Below are 20,312 nucleotides of genomic sequence, written 5' to 3' on the forward strand. Positions count from 1 at the left end.
GCATTTTAGCTAATTAGGAACTTTGCAACTATTTACTACCTTCTAGCTAATTTGTGTCTACTTAGAATGTTAGCTTACCTTTACCCTAACCTTAACCTTTTAAGCTAAATCCTAACCTTAATCCTAACCTTAACCCCTAACCGCTAGAGCTAACGTTAGTCAGCAAGCTAACGTTAACCACAACAAATTGTAATTCATATCAAATCATTTTGTTTTGGAAATTTGTTTCACAGTAAAAAATATTTTGCATCTTCAAAGTGGTAGGCATGTTGTGTAAATGAAATGATACAAATCCCCCCCAAAGATCATTTTAATTACAGGTTGTAAGGTAACAAAATAGGAAAAATGCCAAGGGGGCTGAATAATTTTGCAAGGTACTGTATGTTCATTTGTGTATGATATTTTACAAATTACAATTGGTATGATGTGTTATGAAGTTTAAAAACATACAATATGTTACAAATTTCCAAAACAACATGTATAGCATACATCATACTAAATAGGGTGTCTCAGATTTATGCACATAATAATACATAATGCTCTGAGACCAAGTTGAGTGGAAACAAGCAAAACAGGGGAGAAAACTGATCATTCTTTTTGGTTGACATTCACAATATCAAAAGTCTCCATGTAAGATGGTGATGGAGAAGAAGACAGACGTTTTACGTGCACCCAAACGATTGTATTTTTTTATTGTTTATTTGCGTTGTTTGTAACTTATTTTTTAAACAAATTTTGTACATAGTATTGCCACTACCTTCTCTTATGACCAAAAATAACTTTTGGACATCAGGACTGCGATTACTCACCATGGACTGACAGAATCCTTTTTTTCCTTTAATGAGTCTGACGAGGCCGACGCGATCAATATACTGCTTTCTCGGGAACAGGCCCAGATCCCTGTGATTTGCGTGAAGAGGAGGCAGAGAAAAAGGGGCCAGAGGACAGGCCGCATTCTGAGAATTCGTAGGCGATCAACAAAAAAACTCACTTCCTTCCATTCTGCTAGCAAACGTGCAATCTTTGGACAATAAAATAGAAGACCTATGTGGAAGATTAAACTACCAACAGGACATTCAAAACAGTAACATCTTATGCTTCACGGAGACATGGCTGAATGACGACACTATCAACATACAGCTGGCTGGTTATATGCTGCACCGGCAGGAGAGAACAGCAGCATCTAGTAAGACAAGGGGCGGCGGACTATGTATTTTTGTAAATAACAGCTGGTGTACGATATCTAAGGAAGTCCTGAGCTATTGCTTGCCTGAAGTAGAGCAGCTCATGGTAATTTGTAAACCACACTACCTACCAAGAGAGTTTTCATCTGTATTTTTCGTAGCTGTTTACTATCCAAAAAATTCAGAGGCTGGAACTGACAGCATTGAATGGGCTGTATTCCGCCCATAAGCAAACAAGAAAACGCTCACCCAGAGGCGGCGTTCCTAGTAGCAGGGAAACTTAAATCCGTTTTACCAAATTTCTATCAGCATGTTAAATATGCAACCAGAGGGGGAAAAACTCTGGACCACCTTTACTACACACATAGAGACGCATACAAAGCTCTCCATCTACCTCCATCGGGCAAATCTGACCATAATTCTATCCTCCTGATTCCTGCTTACAAGCAAAAATTAAAGCAGGAAGCACCCGTGACTCGGTCTATAAAAAGTGGTCAGATGAAGCAGATGCTAAGCTACAGGACTGTTTGCTAGCACAGACTGGAATATGTTCCTGTCATGACTTCTGCCGAAGTCGTTGCCTCTCCTTGTTCGGGCGGTGCTCGGCGTTCGACGTCACCAGTCTTCTAGCCATCATTGATCCATTTTTCATTTTTCATTGGTTTTGTCTTGTCTTCCCACACACCTGTTTTCAATCCCATTCATTACCTGTTGTGTATTTAACCCTCTGTATCCCCTCATGTCTTTGTCAGAGATTGTTTATTGTCAGTGTAGTGTTGTTTGTTGTATAGGTGCGTGACGGGTCTTCGTACCCATATTTTGTTTATGTTCTTTTCCTGTTTAGTGTTATGGAGCATGTTACTAGGACATTATTAAAAGACTCCATTTTACACTCCGTTTGACTCTCTTGCGCCTGACTTCCCTGCCCCCTATACACATATGCCTGACAGAATCTCTGACCATACAATATGAAGTCAGCAGGAGAGGACACTATGCTCATGGAGCTGGAGGAACGCGTTCAGGAACAAGCGACGGAGCTTGACTGTATAAGCTCCGTCATGGATCGCATAGTCCAGAATATGGATCGCTGGGAGAGACAGGGAGTTTCTCCAGCGCCACCACCACCACAACCGGAATCTCCCTTGAACGTTTTGTCCTCTTCGGAATCGAAGATCCATTTATTCCTACCCACGGGATACAACGGAGATACTGCCGGCTGCCAGGGTTTCCTCCTTAAGCTGAACTTATATCTAGCCACGGCCTCCCCAGTACCATCTGACCGTGAGAAGAGTTACGCCCTCGTCTCATGCCTCACCGGGAAAGCGCTGGAATGGGCCAGCGCTGTGTGTAGAAGGGAGGATGCGGCGTTGGACCATTTTGAGGAGTTCACCCGCCAATTCCGGATAGTATTCGATCATCCACCTGAAGGCAAAGCAGCGGGGGAGCTCCTCTATCATCTGAGGCAGGAGACGAGGAGTGCACAGGAGTTTGCTTTGGAGTTTAGGACCTTGGCTGCCGGCGCTGGATGGAGCGACAGGGCCCTGATCGACCATTACCGTTGTAGTCTACGCGAGGACGTCCGTCGGGAGCCGGCCTGTAGAGACACCACCCTCACCTTCGACCAGCTGGTGGACATGTCCATCAAACTGGACAACATGCTGGCTACTCGTGGACGTCTAGATCGGGGTCTGGTTGTTCTATCCTCCCGCACCCTCTCTCCCGAACCTATGGAATTGGGAGGGATCGTGCACAGGGAGACCGGAGGGGGTTCTCGCTCGAGCACCATTCATGGTCGCAGAGGGCACACTGCTGGTCGGTGCCGGGTTGGTTCCTCTGGGAATAGAGAAGGCAGGCAGGGCATTCTGGCATCACCCCAGGTGAGTAGGCACCATTCTCATCCAGAGCCCTCTGCTGCACTAATGTTTGTCTCGGTCTCTTTTCCTGATTTTTCAATGCATTCCCAGTATAAGGCGCTAGTAGATTCAGGTGCGGCTGGGAATTTCATTAATAAAAGTCTAGCTCATAGTTTAGGGATCCCTATTGTTCCTGTGGATATGCCTTTCCCTATTCATGCCTTAGATAGTCGACCATTAGGGTCAGGGTTTATCAGGGAGGTAACTGCACCTTTGTGTATGATAACGCAGGAGGGTCACAAGGAGAAGATTAGTCTTTTCCTTATTGATTCTCCTGCGTATTCTGTGGTGCTAGGCCTACCCTGGTTAGCTTGCCATAACCCCACTGTTTCTTGGCCACAGAGGGCTCTCACGGGGTGGTCGCAAGAATGCTCAGGTCGGTGTTTAGGGGTTTCCGTGTGTGCTACCATGGTGGAAAGTCCAGACCAGGTCTCCACCGTGCGCATTCCCCCCGAATATGCCGATTTGGCTCTTGCCTTCTGTAAAAAGAAGGCGACTCAATTACCACCTCATCGACGGGGGGATTGTGCGATAGATCTCCTGGTAGACGCTGCATAACCCAAGAGTAACGTGTATCCCCTGTCGCAAGCGGAGACTGAGGCTATGGAGACATATGTCTCTGAATCCCTGCATCAGGGGTTCATTCGGCCATCCATTTCACCCGTCTCTTCGAGTTTCTTTTTTGTGAAAAAAAGGATGGCGGTTTACGCCCGTGCATTGATTATCGAGGTCTTAATAAAATCACAGTGAAATATAGTTACCCGCTACCTCTGATCAATACGGTTATTGAGTTAATGCACGGGGCACGTTTTTTCACAAAATTGGATCTCAGGAGTGCGTACAATCTGGTGCATATTCGGAAGGATGATGAGTGGAAGACGGCATTTAGCACCACCTCAGGTCATTATGAGTACCTTGTCATGCCATATGGGTTGATGAATGCTCCATCAGTTTTCCAATCATTTGTAGATGAGATCTTCAGGGACCTGCACGGGCAGGGTGTAGTTGTGTATATCGATGATATTCTGATATACTCTGCTACACGCGCCGAGCATGTGTCCCTGGTGCGGAGGGTGCGTGGTTGCCTGTTGGAGCATGATCTATATGTCAAGGCTGAGAAATGCTTGTTCTTCCAACAATCCATCTCCTTCCTAGAGCATCGGATTTCCACTTCAGGAGTGGAGATGGAGAGCGACCGCATTACAGCCGTGCGTAATTGGCCGACTCCAACCACGGTAAAGGAGTTGCAGCGTTTTTTGGGGTTTGCCAATTACTACCGGAGGTTTATCTGGGGTTTTGGTCAGGTGGCAGCTCCCATTGCCTCACTGCTAAAGGGGGGCCCGGTGCGCTTGCAGTGGTCGGCTGAGGCGAACAGGGCTTTTGAGCACCTGAAGACTCTGTTTACCTCGGTGCCTGTGCTGGCTCATCCGGATCCCTCTTTGCCATTCATAGTTGAGGTGGACGCATCCGAAGCTGGGATAGGAGCAGTGCTCACTCGGCGTTCGGGTACGCCACTGAAGCTTCGCCCCTGTGCTTTCTTTTCGAAGAAGCTCAGCCCGGCGGAGCGAAACTATGATGTGGGGAACCGAGAGCTGTTAGCTGTCGTAGAAGCCTCGAAGGTGTGGAGGCATTGGCTTGAGGGGGCTAAACACCCTTTTCTCATCTGGACTGACCACCTCAATCTGGAGTACATCCGGCAGGCGAAGAGATTGAATCCTCGCCAGGCAAGGGGGCCATGTTTTTCACACGTTTTGTGTTTACTGTTTCTTACAGACCAGGCTCCCAGAACGTTAAGGCAGACTCATTGTCTCGGCTGTATGACACAGAGGAGCGATCCATGGAACCCACTCCCATACTCCCAGCTTCGTGTCTGGTGGCGCCTGTAGTGTGGGAGCTGGACGCGGACATTGAGAGGGCATCACGTGCAGAGCCCTCTCCCCCTGAGTGTCCAGCTGGTCGTCTGTATGTTCCGTCTGCTGTCCGCGACCGATTGATCTATTGGGCTCACACGTCACCCTCCTCTGGTCATCCTGGGATAGGTCGGACGATGCGCTGTCTTGAAGGGAGGTACTGGTGGCCCACTTTAGCTAAGGACGTGAGGATTTATGTTTCTTCCTGCTCGGTGTGCGCCCAGTGCAAGGCTCCTAGACACCTGCCCAGAGGTAAGCTACAACCTCTACCCGTTCCTCAACGGCCGTGGTCGCACCTGTCGGTGGATTTTTTGACTGATCTTCCACCTTCACAGGGTTACACCACGATCCTGGTCGTTGTGGATCGGTTTTCAAAGTCCTGTCATCTACAAACTGCAGAGGCCCTATTTACACACGTTTTACGGAACTATGGGGTGCCTGAGGATATAGTGTCTGATCGGGGTCCCCAGTTCACATTAAAGGTCTGGAAGGCGTTCATGGAGCGTCTGGGGATCTCGGTTAGTCTTACCTCAGGTTTTCACCCCGAGAGTAATGGGCAGGTGGAGAGAGTTAACCAGGATGTGCGTAGGTTTCTGCGGTCTTATTGCCAGGATCGGCCGGGGGAGTGGGCGAAGTTCGTGCCCTGGGCAGAGATGGCTCAGAACTCGCTATGTCACTCCTCCACTAACCTTACTCCTTTTCAATGTGTATTAGGGTATCAGCCGGTTCTGGCTTCTTGGCATCAGAGCCAGACCGAGGCCCCTGCGGTGGACAATTGGTTTTGGCACGCTGAGGAAACCTGGGAGGCGGCCCACGTCCACCTTCAGCACCGTCCACGTAAGGCGCCAGAAAATTGGCGCAGACCGTCGCCGCAGTGAGGCCCCAGTGTTCGCACCAGGGGACAGGGTCTGGCTCTCGACCCAAAACCTGCCCCTCCGCCTGCTCTGCCGGAAGCTGGGTCCGCGGTTTGTGGGGCCGTTTAAAGTCCTGAGGAGAGTGAACGAGGTATGTTATAGGTTACAACTGTCCACTAATTACCGTATTAACCCCTCGTTTCATGTGTCTCTCCTCAGGCCGATGGTGGCTGGCCCGCTCCAGGAGGCTGAAGTGCGTGATGTTCCTCCGCCTCCTCTAGATATCGAGGGGGTTCCGGCGTACTCTGTTCGATCCATTTTGGATTCGAGACATCGGGCGAGGGGCCTTCAGTACCTCGTGGACTGGGAGGGGTACGGGCCGGAGGAGAGATGCTGGGTTCCGGTGGAGGACGTGTTAGATCCTTCCATGTTATCAGAATTCCACCGTCTCCATCCGGATCGCCCTGCACCTCGCCCTCCGGGTCGTCCCCGAGGCCTGTGTCGACGCGCTGCTGGTGCCGCGCGTCAGGGAGGGGGGGGTACTGTCACGACTTCTTAGTGTTGTAGTGTTGTTTGTTGTATAGGTGCGCGACAGGTCTTCGTACCCATATTTTGTTTATGTTCTTTTCCTGTTTAGTGTTATGGAGCATGTTACTAGGACATTATTAAAAGACTCCATTTTACACTCCGTTTGACTCTCCTGTGCCTGACTTCCCTGCCACCTATACACATATGCCTGACAGTTCCGGGAATCCTCCGATAGCTTTGAGGAGTACATCACTAATTGGCTTCATCAGTAAGTGCATCGATGACGTCGTCCCCACAGTAACTGTACGTACATACTCCAACCATAAGCCATGGATTACAGGCAACATCCACACTGAGGTAAAGGCTAGAGCTACCGCTTTCAAGGAGTGGGACTCTAACCCGGAAGCTTATGTCTGTGGTCATGAAGTGCTTCGAAAGGCTGGTCATGGGTCACATCAACATCATTATCCCGGAAACCCAAGACCCACTCCCATTTGCATACTGTCCCAACAGATCCACAGATGATGCAATCTCTATTGCACTCCACACTGCCCTTTCCCACCTGGACAAAAGGAACACCTATGTGAGAATAATATTAATTGACTTCAGTTCAGCGTTCAACACCATAGTGCCCTCAAATATCATCAATAAGCTAAGGATCCTGGGACTAAATCCCTCCCTCTGCAACTGGATCCTGGACTTCCTGACGGGCCTGCCCCCAGGTACTAAGGGCAGGTAACCACACGCGCCACGCCGATCCTCAACACAGGGGCCCCTCAGGGGTGCATGCTCAATCCCCGCCTGTATTCCCTGGGGCTGCAGTGGAGCAGGTTGAGAGCTTTAAGTTCCACATCACCAACAAACTAACATGGTCCAAGCACATCAAGACCGTCATGAAGAGGGCACGACAAAACCTATTCCCCCTCAGGAGACTGGAAGGATTTGTCATGGGTCCTCAGAACCTCAAAAGGTTCTACAACTGCACTGGTATGGCAACTGCTCAGCCTCCGACCACAAGGCACTACAGAGGGTAGTGAGAACGGCCCAGTACATCACTGGGGCCAAGCTTCCAGCCATCCAGGACCTCTACACCAGGCGGTGTCAGAGGAAGGCCCTAAGCATTGTCAAAGACTCCAGCCACCCTAGGCATAGACTGTTCTCTCTGCTACCGCACGACAAGTGGTAGCAGTAGCGGTACAATAGTGCCAAGTCTAGGTCCAAGAGGCTTCTGAACAGCTTCTACACCGGAGCCATAAGACTCCTGAACACCTAATCAAATGTCTACCCAGACTATTACACCACTGCTACTCTCTGTTGTTATCATCTGTGCATAGTCACTTAATAACTCTACCTACATGTACATATTACCTCAACTAACATTGACTCTGTACCGGTGCCCCCCTGAATATAGTTTCACTATTGTTATTTTACTGCTGCTTTTTAATTACTTGTTTCTTGTAAGTAAGCATTTCGGTGTTGTATTTGGCACATGTGACTAATACAATTTGATTTGATTTGATTTGATCAGTTGATGTTGCCACTCGTAAGGTATTTTATTTGCTTTCATAGCATGTGTGAAGTCATCATTAACGAAACTATAATTCCTCTCAGTAGAGCATGAGAGAATAGAACAGTACAAGGCAAACATTCAGATAGCTAATGATCATTACAGAGGCCATGTTTCTGTGATGTCAGCCCTTAGCTCCAAGTGGCTGCTAGTTCCCAATCTGGTCTCAGAGCAGTTTGTTTTCTTCGGTACTTACATCTGGCACACTACATTTAGTATGATATCTTACGTTTCGTATGGTATGTATTAATTTGTAAATGTACATCATCAATTCTGTATGATATGTTACAAATGACAATTTCTATGACATGTTACAAATTACAATTTGTTTTGACTAGAAGGGCTAATGCTAATGCTAAATTTAGCTAGATAGCTAACGTTAGCTAGGCGAGGGGTTAGGGTTAAGGTTAGGAGTTAGGTTAAAGGTTTAAGGTTAGGTTTAGGGGAAGAGTTAGCTTAAAGGTTTATGGTTAGGGTTAGGGGAAGAGTTAGCTAACATGTTAAGTAGTTGCAGAGTAGATAAAAATCAATAAGTACTTGTCCATGATGAGATTCGAACCCGGAAACTTTGGATTGCCAGACATTTCTGTTATACGCCACCGTTCCCACCCAACCTCCTTTTGTTTTTGCCTCAAGTAACATTCTGTCTTATGTAACCATGCCAAACGTAACATATACTAATTTGAGTGTCCCAGATTTAAATGTACTATGTTAGATGATTATCTAGCATGCTTTGGGTACTGCTATAATGCAAACTCATTTTGGGAGAATGTTAAAAAAATAGAGTAGTCCTTAACTGGTTTTAAAAAATCACTGACTATAGCAGTTGGATTATATTTTTTGAAAAACAGGACCCAAAAACAAAGCTAGAATTAATTTTGTTAATTTACCTTGTTTTCACTTTCAATTGCACATCTTCTATTTTTAGAGAGCTTGCAGTTGCACCATACATAATTCAAAATACTTTTTGGCATCAAACTGAATACACTTTGGCATTGGTATTAACTCAAGCTTTTATCCCAGTCCAGGGTGAAGGTCAATCTTTCTCTCTGCAGAATTACTTTCCCCCTCTTCATCTGCTCTTTCATTACTTCCTCACACTTTCCTCCTGTCCAGAGTCATGCCCAATAGGGGAGCTTTCCCCTCAGATTTGTCCTGTTTAAAATAAGTATTTTTGTTTTGTTTTCTCAGAAATACTACTAGCCGTTTTATGAAGTTGGCTTTAGACATATATTTTTTACATAGAATTAAGCATAAGAACTATGGCTCTAGAATTGCAGGACTGCATGCGAGTGGGGGGCAGAGACCACCTCCCGACCAACCCCAGCCATCCTGACGTACTTTGTGCCTCCTCAGATTTTTGGGGTGCATGACGCCCCTGCTTCCATACTCCAACCCAGAGCATGAGTCAGAGAATCTGACACCTCATTGGAGAGCAGTCAGGAGAGGAGAGAGAGAGATTTGAGAGAGATGGGGGGGTGAGAGAAAGATAGAAAAGAGAGACAAAGAGGGAGAGAGTGAGAGTGAGAGAGAGCGAGAGAGAGAGAGAGAGAGAGAGAGAGAGAGAGAGAGAGACAGAGACAGAGACAGAGACAGACAAAGAGGGAGATCACTAGCTTCTAGAACAAAGTAAGCTAAGGATATGAGAAGCTTGTAGCTTTCAGTGCTTTCACTGTGTATGTTGTTTTAAATCTAACACAGAAATTTGCCCGGAGAGGCCCAAAACAGACTACGCGAAACCAAATTACTGCATAAAAGAACAAACAATACTGAAATACCTTAATGTTAAATATAATGGAATGGCATTTGGCTCCACATCCCGTATATTCCCAACCCCTGCTGTCATTCAAAGTAACCTTGCATCATATTGAAAACGGCAGCACACACCTGATTGGTAAAACACACTTTACTTCAGTTAACCAACAGAGCCTTTGTCTGAGAATGGCATACTTACGCCAAACACTACCATGTGTGGACGGTTGAAACACAACAGGTTATTACATAAGCTCCAAAACAAACGGAGTACAGATCCAAAAATAGTGCAGTCCTTGTTAAATATTTCAGGCACTCAGCAGCTGAGGATGGGGGGGGACTTCTCCCTCCAGACGCGGTGTGTGGTTGCGAAAACACACTGATGCAGAGGGCCGGTTGAAAGAGAAACCTTCATTTAATGCACTGCCTTATAGATTGGCTCCACAAAGCAAAGCGGATTACTGTCACTAAGACAGCCCCTTAGCTCATTTTCTTCATATATATACACTACTTCACACCACTTACTTTTGAAGTGCTGTGATGTATACTGCAGCAGTTCAGCCTCTTCATTGTGGGTCTATGCACAGCTTGTAAGTCACTGCATTATAATGTCTGCTGACTGATTAAAGTGTAAAATACTGGTCTGTGTAAGCCATCCTCATGAGACTGAAATTCACTACCAGGATTCCACCTGTTAGTGGTAGCAGTAGTAGTATTATTACTAGTAGTATTAGTAGAAGAAGTAGCAGTAGACGAAGAAGTAGAAGAAGAAGTAGCAGTAGTAGTAGTAGTAGTAGTAGTAGTAGTAGTAGTAGTAGTAGCAGTAGCAGTAGTAGTAGTAGCAGTAGTAGTAGTAGTAGTAGTAGCAGTAGTAGTATTAGTAGTAGTAGTAGTAGTAGTAGTAGTAGTAGTAGCAGTAGTAGTAGCAGTAGTAGCAGTAGTAGTAGTAGCAGTAGTAGTAGTAGTAGTAGTAGTAGTAGCAGTAGTAGTAGTAGTAGTAGTAGTAGCAGCAGCAGCAGTAGTAGCAGTAGTAGCAGTAGTAGTAGTAGTAGTAGTAGAAGTAGTAGCAGCAGCAACAGTAGTAGCAGCAGCAGCAGTAGTAGTAGTAGTAGTAGTAGTAGTAGTAGTAGTAGCTGTAGTAGTAGTAGTAGTAGTAGTAGTAGTAGTAGTAGTAGTAGTAGCAGCAGCAGTAGTAGCAGTAGTATCAGTAGTAAAACAATCTGATTACTTGACTAAAGAACTACTCCAGAGTATTTGACAAAAGTAAATACTGCAGAGCGGGTTAGAGAGCCACAATAAATACAGTAAAGTATTTTATTTAAGGGGAATCTCCCGTCGGCTGTCAATTATTTGGGTTCAAACCTGAGATCGGAAAGAGAGCAAGACTATCATGTTGCATTTCATCAAGAGAAACTCTTCAAGATGGTAAAACAATTGAGTTACATGTATTGTGCACTCTTCAAGCCTTATGAAGGTCTGTGGGGAAGAACTGTTCACAGATCAATGCATTGTAAATTGGTAGTATTCATAGTGGAGCTGTTCAACAACATCTTGTCAAAACATCATTATTAAGAAAGCAGTACTTGCAACACAACATCTATTTCAATCGATGAAGTGGGAGGCATTGGTTGTTCCCTACAGGGTCTATATTCATTACACACTGACAAACACAGGTTATGGACTCAAATAAAGGAGAGATTTATCTAAAATACACAAAGAAAAAATGTATATGTGTAATATGAAAACCACTGTGACAACAAATGCAAGGCATTACTAAGAACATAGCTGACTGAATATTATTGTTCTGCTTTTATATTATTGACGAGCCTTTACATTTGAACACAAATCAACAGTCAGGACATAATAAGGTATAACGCAATATAATTGGTTGAATTGAATCTTTGAATTGAATCTGTATCACTCAGTTCAGCTCTTATGACTGTCAACTCATAAGCCTGCATCCTTTAACAAATCCCCTCAAGATCCCCACCTCTCTTTACCCCCTCTTCTGAAACACTATTACCCAGAGTCACCATACAGATAGTCATGGTTTGCAGCTTACACCAATTCGGCAGAGCTACTGTCTATACTCCACAGCCTTACCAAGACCCTCCTCGTTGACTAGAACATTGCTTATTTACCTCTGACTGAGCAGGCAGGCCTGGTTGTAAATTAGGAAGGGTATTGGCAGTTTCCAGCCATTGGAGCAGCATGTGTCAGTGCTAGAGTCTGTTATTTATGAGTCCTCTGAGCCCTCAGCCCTTGCTGCTGCTGCGGAGATGCTGATTCACTTTTATTATTGAAGAGGCCCTTCCACTCCTTATTAGATCTTTGATTCTTGGAGTGCATTAAGGAATTACATTTAGGTTGAGAGTCAGCATCAGCCATGCCTCTCAGATGGCCTCTCTCCCTCTCTCCCTGTCTCTGAGTGAGTAGTGACTCTCTATCTCTCTCTTTCAGAAATAAACGTATAGATGGACAGACATGGAAAACATTATCCCTCTCTCTGTCTCTCTCTTCCACTCACAAACAAACAAACGCATATGCACATACACACACACACACACCATTCTGTCCTGATTTGATTTGATATTGATCCTCACTATCTGCCAGGGAGAGATCACCTTTCTATGGGGGTACTCTATCCCATCCTTATATTTCCTCAATGAACAAACAATCATCCCAGAGAGAGAATTATTTTAAATAGGAACACTGTATGTAAGCATGCACTAATGCCAGGTCTCTCTCGGAAATTAGGTTCTTAACCTCGAGATCTCCTCGTAGAATAAAATAATATCAAAAACTCTGTTTACAGAAAGATGACATAAGAAAAGATGACTCGTACAGGATCATTGATATGCATGACTTATGTCTCTCGTCATACCGGTTTCCAGCAGTGTAATAGGATTGACCAGGCTTAAAATAGACACTAAAACAGAATATAGGAAGCTCTCCATCTTTAATTGCAGTTGGTACAATGCTTTCTCTAATCAATCAGACCATCCACATGTGGATGCTATTTAATTGACCTTATTGTTATGGAAAGTCCATGATGATCAACCCACTAAAATTCAATGGTGCCTTTTGTGTTATAATTGGTCTAACTCATCATGCCTTGATAAGTGGTAAACACAGAATTTCAAATAAATATAAACCATAAACCTTTTAGAGGACTTTGAAAAGGACTTTGACCATATCCTGTTTGTGCGCAGCTTCAGTAAACTGGAGATTCAAAGCTTTAATGCCAACATCAAGCTGATTTTTGATATTGGTAGCAGCATTGCAGTATTTTGAGGAAGATCATAAGTTTTGGTGAATGATCAATTTTCACTATAATATATTCCTATCTGATTAGTGATTTTATTTACATACCTGACTGTCTGTGTACCCTTTGTTCACAGTAAAGCTTTTGCTGAATTAAAATTGTCCTAAATGGCAAGAGGTTGAAGGAGGTTGGGAAACAGTAAACCTGCAGTGCCAATCAAACAAATGATGGCTGACACACACACACATAACAATACAATCCTGTGCATTTGGGGGGAATCCACTATATAAGATTTGTTGATTAAAATAAATACTTGGTATTAAAAAAAATGGAAAATGGTAGGTATTTTATTAACTTGTTCTTTAATAACATTGTTTGTTACTAGAGTTGTATCTAGTAAGGATATTTAAAAAGAAAAACTAACTTAAGCAAAGTTAGTGTTTAAAAAAATATTATCACCAAGCTGTTTGACCATTGGCAGCATTAGAGTGTTGAAAGAAATACATAAATACATACAGTATAAGACAACATGAAATTATTATAGTGCAATCTGCAAGTAGAATTTTCGTTGGCGCACGTACATTTTGGTCAATTCATTAGTCTTTCCCTTCAGCCGGCATGCCAGTGAGTGATGCGCCTGTCGCGCGCGCACACACAAACACACACGCGCCCCTCAGCACTGCCATTCTTGTTGAGCGTGATCGATCTTTGTGCGTCTTGAACTGGCCTATAGTCAGTGGGGTCATCTTTCGTTATCATAAAGAGTCTTTTTGAGGACGTCTGTCCTCAATCCCAATAAACTACTGCTGTTGTTCTTTGAGCACATATGTCGGGATTGTACTATTTTTCGTGGAGTTCAGCTAAAAATAAGTGTCTTTATATGGCATCCATTTCAGGTTTCTTTGAATAGGCCTACTGTGTCTATGCAGAAAAATGACATGGATGTGTAGCCTCATTTATTTATTTTTTAATTCAAAGACCACATGAGAAAATACAAGAATGAGCAATTTAGGTGAGCTGCCAAAGTGAGACCAAATATTGCCCATATAATTGATTTCATATATTATTTTTGAATAGCCATACATGTACACCTCAAGGGAGTTTTCTATCATTATTTGAAATAGTTCGGCATTTGAGAATAAGAAGACACAGCAAGATACAGGAGAGGTTTTTGAAGTTGGAGAAATCACCAGATAATAAGAAGTGGCCGTTTGAATTGATAACTCAAAACTCGTATCTTACCTGTTAATATGCAGGGTCGTCAATATGATTTCCTCTAAAGTATCCCCATGAAACGTTATAAAGCAGGTTTTGTACACATTAAAGTCCACTGTGAGCTTGTACGGATTCTCCTCCCTGTATCACGCTGAAAGGACAGAACAGGACTGAGTGCAAGCCGCCTGTGCGTGGAGACCGGGCGTCTCGATGGAGCGAGATGCATGCGGCTCGAAACGAATGTGACAGACTACCCTTTCGGATTGCGAACGAAGGTGAAGTTGTCAGTGTGTAGCCTACAGTGCACTCTGGGTAAAACAGTCTGCCCAACTATCCAACCACCCCTGTTTCCGCTGGTGCTCTGTCTCTCGGGCGAGTGTGATGGTTATCCCACGGGATCCCTGAATGAATTTGGACACGTCTCACGCTCCCCGCTGCGCGTCGCTTGACCAATCGGTTAGTTCGATTGATGGGAGCCCTATTTGTCTATCTCTCATGTTGAAGAAGATTACAATTACGGAAAATGTGCTTGGTCATAAATTACAATAATTGTCGCATTTGAATAGCTTAATGTAGGTTAGCTCCTTGGAAATAATTAATAGCCTAATAATGAATATGTTCAAGTCTTGGGAATTGGGACCAGTGCGCATCAATTCGCACAATACTTGATGGCTTTTATCCTGTCAATATATCAGAGCGTTGGCGAAGTGAAAAGTGTCAAAGGGTTGTCTAATGCCCACCCGTGGAGGTCTGCTGTGGGCGGTCCAGAAACATGCTCTCCTACTACTTGCTCTCATACTGCCATCTAGTGAAGACTTCAGCTTGTCATATTGAACTGTAACTTTTTCTATTGCTGCCACAATTTCATTTTTCATCATGAGAGTTAGGCGATACTGTATTTTGTTGACTTCCATTATGGTTAATGCTATTTAACTCTGTGAGGTTATTTATAGACAGGTCTATAGCCACCTATTTAAAAAAAAATCTCAATAGTTTCCATTTCCCCAACATGCACTGAGGCAGTCGTACATTCTCAGTCCAGTCTGTAATGGTTTAGTAATATCCTGACTAGGGTTGCAAAATTCCACATGTATTTTTTTGAATGTATTTAATTAAATTTTTTATTGAGCTAGGCACGTCAGTTAAGAACAAACTCTTATTTACAATGACGGCCTACCTAACTTTCAATAAATTCCCTGGTTATCCCGGTTGTAGGATTCATGGAATCAGGAGGGAATAAGTAGGACATCTGAAAACCTCCAACTAGGATTTCTGGAATAACAGGAAATGTATTCAAAGTTCCCAGAATTGTGCAAGCCTAATCCTGACTGTGAAGCATGACATCAGATAACAGCCTCTCTGTCCTTTGGTCCTCGTCAGACAGGGGACTATTGGGGTAATTGGAAGATAACAGCTTCATTGACATCTGTGCTTACTGACTGACTGAAAAATGATTGAGTATATAATTGAATGCCTACAGTTAGTGACATTTTGAATAGACAAAATAAGTGTTATCAAAACTGGTAATACTATTGTAACAACTTAGCAATATTGATCTCCTGTGGCATATCATTCAAAAGTCTACAAAGTCTAATGGCAAATTCCCAATCGCCTTTCGTTTTCAACATATAGACTTTGCGATGTTCAACAGTGCCTTGACAGAGGATCTCAGGCTGCGTCCTGGTTCATAGGGAGATAAAAGATCAGAGGTATAGGATGGGGCTAAACCAATCCTTGCCTTAAAAGTGGTTAATACAATTTTAAAATATATTCTAAAAGTGACTGGTAGCCAGTGTAGAGAAGCTAAAATAGGTGTGATGTGGATAAATGTTTCTGGTTCCTGTTAAAAGTCGAGCTGCAACATTTTGAACTAACTGTAGAAGATGGGAGTGATTTCTGTAGGCCTATATAAACAGATACAGTGACAACCTTCTGTAAATATAACTTGAGGTTTAGGTCAGGGTCTAAGAAGACACCAAGGTTTCTGGCTGTAGGACAGTCCCGCAATGTTATTTTTAGCGTATGTGACACAGCTCACTTGCCAGCCATGGTCCTAGCAATTTTGCTACACAATAGTGTCAAGGTTGTGCGCTATTGGTGGAGAAGTCAGGAGAGCAGAGAGTTGTGAACAGGTGCACACTTTATTAAGGCAGAGGCAATAAAACAGACAGACGTCACTGTGTCAAAACCACCAGCCAAAGGTAAAAAGTGCAAACATTCACAAAAATAAGCAAATTTTTAACAATTAAACATCCTTCATGAAATCCACGGAATACGGGGAAAAAAACAGCCTGGCGCGTAACATGAAACAAGTAACAAAAACAATTCCACACAAAGACATGGGGGAGAACAGAGGAATAAATACATGCAGTGTGATTAGAGAATGTAAACCAGGTGTGCAGGGAACAAGACAAAACAAATGGAACAATGGAAAAATGGAGCGGCGATGACTAGAAAGCCGGTGACATCGACCACCGAACGCCGCCCGAACAAGGATAGGAGCCGACTTCGGCGGAAGTCGTGACAAATAGGCAATATCAAGTGCTCAAAAATAACTTAAGAAATACGTTAAATTACCTGAGATTCTCACATGGCCCTTATATTGTATAACGGGGCTATATCAGCCACTATGCTAGATGTACTTTGAAGAGAGCAGAGTTGGAGAGACTTGCACTTTCTCTTAAGCTATTTCTTATAGCCTAACTTTTAGGAGTAGGAAGATTTTCAGACAGAGAAATATGGGTGATCAATATTTAGGCCTATTTCTAGGCAATGTAGTAAACTAAAGCCTAATCATAGGCCTATTTAGGAGGACATTTCCTTGGAAAGATAACTTCCCTGTGTTTCTCCGCCCATGCATAGGTTATAGCCTACTCTATTTAATTGAGACCACACGTGCACCTAATCTAGCAAGTATGGCTACTGAACTGGAGGCAGCAAGAATAATAAGAGTGAGACTTGCTATGTCTTGCATAGTCCTATAGGATATAGCCTATCTTTTGTTAGCAGTTGATATTATTCTTCAATAACAAAGACCCCAAAGCAAATCAGGGGGAGAAAAATAGGTTTATTCAAAGAGAACAAATCATAGTTGTTATGCTGGGAAGTAGATAACAGCTGTTCCTTCTTCCCTGTCCTCAGTAATTCTCCACAGAACAAAGGGATAGGATGTCATTTATAACCCAACCCGGGTGACTGTATTGTGGGGGTTTCAGGGTAGAGGTGTACATTTGACCTCCATCATCATCATTGTGGCGGCAGGGTAGCCTAGTGGTTAGAGCTTTGGACTAGTAACCGGAAGGTTGCAAGTTCAAACCCCCAAGCTGACAAGCTACAAATCTGTCATTTTGTCCCTGATCAGGCAGTTAACCCACTGTTCCTAGGCTGTCATTGAAAATAAGAATTTGTTCTTAACTGATTTGCCTAGTTAAATAAAGTTAAAATAAATAAAAAATCTAGGATGTGACAATGGTAAGTGAAATCTCTTAATTTTTGCCAAATTTTTCTGTGAAGTCTTGCAGGCCTCCTCGTGCAGCTGCAACTGCGAGTACATTTGTAATTCAAGACCTGTCTTGAGTTGGGCTCTGGGGTGGTGCAATTGTTGAGTAAGTGAGCTTATGGTTGTCTAGGGGTATGGGTTGAGTGTGTGTGGGTGTATGTGTGTATCACAACTGTTGCAAGAAGTAAAAGATGTTAGGGACAATAGAGGATGATCCACAGCTATATATGATTTAAATCGAGGTGAGAGTGATGGAAATGCATTTGGCAGTTAATCTACTTCAATTCGGTAAATGGCACTGTGTGCTCTTTCCAAAGGATGGATCCCAGTCGGTTATGGGTTATGGGATAACAGGGGGTCGAGGGTGGTCTGCCGGGCATTGGGATGACAAACCAACTCAGGATGAGGAGGGCTTTTAGCGGGTGGAATAGTAGGGACCAATTGGAGGTTTACTTAGTAGAAAGGCAAAGATCATGGTACAGCTATATAGACACTCCATCATCATGTTACTTTTTAATGGTACGTTTACAAACATATATGTTGATAAATAGAATTGAAAGTTGTGTCTCATTATGGTAAGTGGTGAAATAAGTATAGCCAGTTACAATTGCAATGGCCTAGCAGATAATAAGAAAAGACAATCAGTATTTACCTGACTAAAAGAGAAGGAATATAATATTTATTGTTTACAGGAAACCCATTCAACAGTTTTAGATGAAGTTTTGTGGAAAAAGAACTGGGGGGGGGGGGGGGGGGGGGCGAAATATACTTCTCCCATGGGCAAAGAAATTCAAAAGGGGTGATGGTTTTAATTAACAATAATTATGATCCAAAAGTGCAAATTGTCCAAACAGATCCTAAAGGTAGATGGATTATTTCAAATATGTTATTGGACAATAAACAGATATTAACCTATACGGTCCAAATAATGATGATCCAAGCCTCTTTGAAAATATATATAAGAATCTATCAACTCTATAAGCAACACTAGACTCTATTATTATGGTGGGAGATACGGTCTTAAATACCTCTATGGACCGGAAAGGAAATCACACTACAAACTATCACCCTCAGGCACTTAAGGAAGTCATGAATGTCATGGATACATTGGAATTAGTGGATATATGGAGACTTAGATACCCTGACCTAGTGAGATATACATGGCGGAGGCTTAATCAAGCTAGTCACCTTGACTACTTTCTTATACCATTCACTCTGGCACCAAAAGTTCAAAAGTGTTGATAGGGGACAGAATGAGGTCGGATCATCACATAATTGGCATATATACTACTCATACATAATTTCCATGTGGGCGAGGATATTGGAAATTTAATCAAAGCCTACTAGATGATAAATTGTTTAGAACTAGGACAGAACAATTTATAACTGACTTTTTCAGACATAACATAGGTACAGCAGATCCCCTTACTGTATGGGACACTTTTAAATGTGCCTTTAGAGGCAATGCAATACAGTACTCATCTATAAAACAAAAGCAATTTAGATCAAAAGAGTCCATATTAAAAAAGGAAATTGAAGGACTAACAGTAGAGTTAGATAGCAATAAAAATGGTACTATAGAGGCACAGAATAAGTTAGAGGAAAAACAAAAATAAATGGAGGAACTTATTCAAGAAAGATCTAGTGTAATATATTATAAAAGTAAAGCGAACTGGATGGAATATGGGGAAAAATGCACCAAATTATTTTTCAATCTTCAATATAGAAATGCTACCAATTGTTTTTATAAAAACTTGTTACAAATGATGGAGTCACGCATGATTCACCGGATGATATTTTGAAGGAGGAAGTAAAGTACTTTGGGAATACGTTTTCATTTCAGACTCCTCTATCTCCACTAACTGAAACTAATTGTATGGATTTTTTTCCTAATAATAATATAAAACCCAAGTGGTATATATAAAGATCCAGTCCATTAAAAAAAATGGAGACCTCTTACACTTCAGTGTTGTGATGCAAAAATCCTAGCAAAATGCTTGGCACACAGAATTTAAAAAGTACTGTCAAATATTATTCATCCTAATCAGACAGGTGTTTTACATGGACGATACATTGGAGATAATATAAGACAAGTACTGGAAACAATAGAACACTATGAAATATCGGGGACACCAGTCCTGGTTTTCATAGATGATTTTGAAAAGGCTTTTGATAAAGTATGACTGGAGTTTATATATAAATGCCTAGAATATTTCAATTTTGGGGAATCTCTTATAAAATGGGTTAAGGTTAGGTATAGTAATAATAAATAATGGCTACATCTCAGAAAGTTTTGAACTATCTAGAGGAGTAAAACAAGGTTGTCCACTATCGGCATATCTGTTTATTATTGCCATCGAAATGTTAGATGCAAAGATTAGATCAAACAATAATATTAAGGGATTAGAAATCCATGGCCTAAAAACTAAGATGTCATTGTACGCTGATGATTCATGTTTTTTTTTTAAACCACAATTGGAGTCTCTCCACGGCCTCTTAGAGGATCTAGATACTTTTGCTATCCTCTCTGGATTAAAACCAAATTATGATAAATGTACCATATTACGTATTGGATCACTAAAAAAATGCACATTTTACATTGCTATGTAGTTTACCAATTAAATG

General features: G+C 42.7%; 1 protein-coding gene across 2 annotated transcripts in view; it reads right to left on the bottom strand.

Moving 5' to 3' along the window:
• LOC124031675 (poly(rC)-binding protein 4-like) overlaps nt 1-14,550 on the bottom strand; it is an 80,453-nt gene extending 65,903 nt beyond the window's left edge. For both annotated transcript variants that reach the window (XM_046343216.1, XM_046343215.1), the window contains exon 1: nt 14,216-14,550. The gene's annotated coding sequence lies outside the window, so the exon portion shown is untranslated. The remainder of the gene's footprint in view (nt 1-14,215) is intronic.
• Between the last annotated feature and the right edge of the window lie 5,762 nt (nt 14,551-20,312).

Source organism: Oncorhynchus gorbuscha, linkage group LG03 (assembly GCF_021184085.1).
Source record: "Oncorhynchus gorbuscha isolate QuinsamMale2020 ecotype Even-year linkage group LG03, OgorEven_v1.0, whole genome shotgun sequence".
Lineage (NCBI taxonomy): Eukaryota > Metazoa > Chordata > Actinopteri > Salmoniformes > Salmonidae > Oncorhynchus > Oncorhynchus gorbuscha.